Here is a 5,031-nt window from a genome sequence, read left to right on the forward strand (position 1 = left end):
CGAGTCGCTTTACCCAGATGTAGAGAGCAAAAGGTGCTTGCATTTTCGGGGCCCTCATTAGAATTACAGCGCAAGAACACATTAAGCGGTAAAGTGTTCATCGGAAAAGCAACATACCATATAAACTTCATTCTATAGATCCGAGGTGAGCTAGTTGAGTGTGCGAATAGCGGCTTTTAGATTGTCACATTGCTGGCATTATTTCTCACTTTGTGGATTACAACGGACTTGCCGAGAACATTTACAGTAAAGTTTTTTTAACATTCCAAAACATTTAGTTCTAATTTATGACGACTGATACAGTTATTCCATCTATGACAGCCTTAAGCATTGACCAAACTAGAATTGGAAAAGGAACTGGTTGAGCTAGTGATGCATAATAACGACTAATTTAAAGCCTGAGCACCAAATTTGCCCATATGTAAGATTAAGCACTTTCGGTGCCCAGTTACAGTAACTGTTAACTTTGTGCTGATTATGATATGCGTATCAGTTAAGCATTCTAAGTATGCTGCACATGCCCAAGAAACCGGGGGAAAAATCAGACAAGATAACAGTGTTTATTATTGTGTGCCAGCCTTGTGTGGTCGACAGGCATGAATTCTCTTGCACCAAAGCTTGTGCTCGTACAGAATGGGTGTGCCGCTGTGTAGCTTCTTTGTGTTTTTCGAAGTCCTTTTCGAAAATGAAATTACCAATTTTCTACTGGTGATTGAAGAGAATCAGTTTCGTGAATTGCCTTCGGATGTACGAACCAGTAATTTTGGCCGTCGTTGTCTTCGCCATATGATGCATCCTGATCTAATGTATGATGATATCACGAACTTAAGAAGACGCACAAAGTGGTTCGACTCAACAGATGATTCAATCATGTGCTCATGTAACTCCGGGTATATTTGGTGAAGCTTTCCTGAAAGCGCTCTCATAACTGCAACCATCAAAATCTCAGAAAGATTCCCCTTCTTTTGAAGCGTGGTTCCACGAAGCTTATCTTCCAGCCGGATCATCTTCTCTGTAGCCTGACATATGTATATTGTTGACGATGATGGCACCTGCAGTCCGCCGCGGCTTTTGCGCTTAAGGAAGGCCGAAGGACTGCTGTCTGACACTGTCGCCGAATAGCACGTCGCACAGGGGATCCGCTTCCGCACCATCAGGCAAACAAACCCGGCAATATAGCCACTGACATTCCCAACGTAAGGTGAAAGCGAAGGGAGGCGCTCCGCCTCGATTTCGAGGTCACTTTCTTGGGAGCACTCATTAACATGCAGGGGATATCCGCTACCGTTTTGCTTTGACACGGTCATGTCCACCTCATCATAAGCACCTGTCGCACTGCTCACATACAAGATTCGGGTGTCATCAAGAGCAGTACAATTTCCTCGCCCTCCTTTCACCTCATTGTGCACGATGAGGCGTTTGTACGCTGCCATAAACTGCCTGACTGTGGGGTTGTTGTTCCATCCTCCTTTGGAGCGTATGGCGCAGAAGAAGAGCTCTATGTGGTCTTGCGAGAATTTGTACGTTAGTAAATAACGTAATGTGGGAGCTTCGCCGAACAACAGGGAAGATGCCACACGGATGGTGCTTTCAATAGTAACAAGGAAACCAAGAAAAGCAGTCTTTCGTTGGGTCCTGAAAATTGGTGTACCTGTTGGGCCGGTGAGACCTCTGATATACTCTTTGGCCACCTCCAAAAATGTCATCCATATACCTTTGCTACCAGGCCTGAGGGGTGCCTTAAATCCCTTTGCCAAAGGGTTGTGTGAATTAAGGCAGTCAAAAAGCTGGTCGAAGAGTCTAATAAATTTTACAGTTGCTTCGGATCCCTTAAATTGAGGGAGCTTCAGGTCATCGCGGCAGAAGTCAATGGCATCAGCTACGCTAGAACTCAACGTTTGGGCAGCCAGATTTACTTTCATTTTCTGCTTCTGCCATTCAATGTGTGAGGCGCGCAGCTTATTTGCAGCATGCAAGCCTTCATTCTCTTGTAGGTGGTGTAGCTCTCGCACGTACTGCCACAGTATACATGACCTCGACGTATCCTTGAGACAGCCAAGTGAAGCAAGGGCATTGCGCACAAGCTTAAGCATGTGACATGCGTCGAAAAAGCAGTACACGTTTTCTTTTGTGACAGGGTGTTCAAATGATGTCACCAGCGCACGATTATTCACCAAAGAAGCCCCTAGCTCATTAAACATTGCAAAGTTGCAACTGAGCCCATCACAGGTAAGTGACATTACACGAACGCCTGCATCGTACAATTTTGTCAAACATAGTTTTACAACGTTCGCTCTCTCTTTTCCATTCATGCCATTGATGAGGAAATAGCCGCAGGGAATTTTCCAATGAGAATCAAGAGAGACAAGCATGAAAAACATTGCTTCAGTTGCGACATCATTGCTGTCATCGTCAATCTCATTTCCGATATCCACATAACCTCTGAACTTCTGGCCGTCCCACTCTACATGTTTTCTGATGGCCATCTCATCTACTGTGAGACTGCATACAAGCTCTTTTTGGTTCTTTCTGGCTTCAGTGGCCATCGCGCGAATGGCGTTTATGGCTTCACCAGTAAAACCGGGTTCCCCATTTAGAGAGCTATACCACTTGGTTATTGTGGATGGGTGCGGCAAAGCACAGTCAAAAGTTTCTCTCACGTAATTGTATGCTTTCGTTGAATAAAACTGCAATGTCAAAGCAAACATGCGCAGTGTCGATGAGTACTTGTCCCGGCTTGGCCTGGCAGGTTCATCACTTTCATTTGATTGTTTTAAGAGGCGTTGCGTAACTTCCAGGGGCACTCCTGAAAAGCACTTCTCAAGCATGGTGCAAGCATCCTCCGAAACAAGACGCTTGTTCTTTAGGTGGTCGACAATTTCACTTAGTGATGTGACCTTGGTATTCAGCCGACGCTCTCGCTGCTGGCTAATCTTCAGTTTCTTCTTCATTCCTTCTACGGTGTCTGTGCTTCTATCAAGCCTTCTTTTCAGAGTCTTCGGAGTGTCCAAGACGGCGTAGTCGTGGTGAAATACCTGAAAGTAGTAAATATTATGAGCTCACAAACAATCAAGTACGCATTTTAAGAAGAATAATAAATAAACAACTAAATCTTCAAAAGTTATCGGCTCAAAAGTTTTTCTCACGTAACAATATACGTATTAGACAGATATATACCAAGACAACTCTAATTTTTCCTTTCCGAAGTTTTGTCAACACCAATCGTAAAGCTTGATGATTGTTTACAACTTCACAACCGTGTTTGCTTCTTATTGGGATGGTGCAATAATAAGAGCTTTACCTTGCCTGACGCCTCAAGAGAAGGTGCCGCTGGGCTGCTTGGTGGCTGGTTTTCCGAAGTGAAGTCAGGGGTGTGGCCTCTCTCCTTGGGCGGTTCCTTTTCCGGAGCTTTCTAAAAAGGACAGGTTTGCATTAGGAATGGGGACTACCACTCGTCTTGACATAAATTTCTAAAGTATTAACAGCGGAGCTAGTGTTTGGTCTAGCTAGGTTTTACTAGAAATGTCAAACTTTTGCTATATATGCCAAGTTTTTGCTATTAGTACTACCAAGTATGGCTAGATTTGAAAATTCTTCTCTGGTTTCGGTCACTTCGCCACAGAACGCACGCGTTACGTGATTCAGGCGGGAACATGTAATGTGAGCAATTACGTGATTTTTACTCACGGTACCATATTTTCCATGGTGTTACGTGATTTTTAGTCCCGTGACTAGTCGTAACGTGATGTTACGTGATTTCCAATCCCCATCGCCCATCATAGTTATTGTATCCCACGCTGGAAACATTGGCGCACGCATTGTGGGAGCGAAGCAGAATGTGAAGAGGACGAAGCGAGCGTGTACCGGTTCATGAAGATGATAATACCTGTTTGCACTGCCCGGCGAAACGAAAAGCTTAAAGAGCTCCGCTCTTAAAACATTTACTTTCCACGTAGGTGTAATGCGTGCACAAATGAACCATTCAGCTGATGTATAACACCAGTCATTTCCACTAATGAGGAAGCAAACATCGAGCTACAGTAGATATGCAGACACTTCTTGGTAATATTATATCTACTTTGTGTTCAAATCCTGCATTCTCCAAGACAATGTTCGAAATAGTGTATTATTAGACACGATACTACACCATTCCAGACGCCGACGAACGCTACACGAAAGATGACAGACACCGTGCCGACACCGTCCGAATACGGCGGAGTGCTGCAACGTACACCTAGTGCGTACAACAAACCCTACGATTACGCATCACTTTAGGAGCCGACGAACGCTACACGAAATATGACAGACGCCGTGCCGACACCGTCCGAATACGGCGGAGTGCTGCAACGTACAGCTCATGCGTACAACAAACCCTACGATTACGCATCACTTTAGGAGCCGACGAACGCTACACGAAAGATGACAGACGCCGTGCCGACACCGTCCGAATACGGCGGAGTGCTGCAACGTACAGCTCGTGCGTACAACAAACCCTACGATTACGCATCACTTTAGGAGCCGACGAACGCTACACGAAAGATGACAGACGCCGTGCCGACACCGTCCGAATACGGCGGAGTGCTGCAACGTACAGCTCGTGCGTACAAAAAACCCTACGACTGCGCATCACTTTAAACGCCAACGAACGCTACACGAAAGATGACAGACGCCGTGCCGACACTGTCTGAATACAGCGTAGTGCTGAAACGTACAACAAACCTTACAATTACGCATCACTGAGACAACACTGAAAGAAGATTCTCTATAGAGTTTGCTTTTTACTGAAAAGGTAGCAATGAGTGCAATGGTAGCCAGGAGCGCAAAGGTTTACCTTTTGCAAGTGCTCTGGGAAAGAAAACAGCGTTGGGATGGCATCGTTCCGAAGACGAGTTCTTGAACCCGAGCGGTTGAAACATGACTCGGCAAAATGGTCGCTGCAAAGTCTGCTTCCTGGAGACGGCGTCCAGTTGTCCCTCTTTAAGTTAATGACCCACTTCTCGTATATTTCCGGCTTCGAGCGTGGGAAACTGC

Source organism: Rhipicephalus sanguineus, chromosome 6 (assembly GCF_013339695.2).
Source record: "Rhipicephalus sanguineus isolate Rsan-2018 chromosome 6, BIME_Rsan_1.4, whole genome shotgun sequence".
In the NCBI taxonomy this organism is placed as follows: domain Eukaryota; kingdom Metazoa; phylum Arthropoda; class Arachnida; order Ixodida; family Ixodidae; genus Rhipicephalus; species Rhipicephalus sanguineus.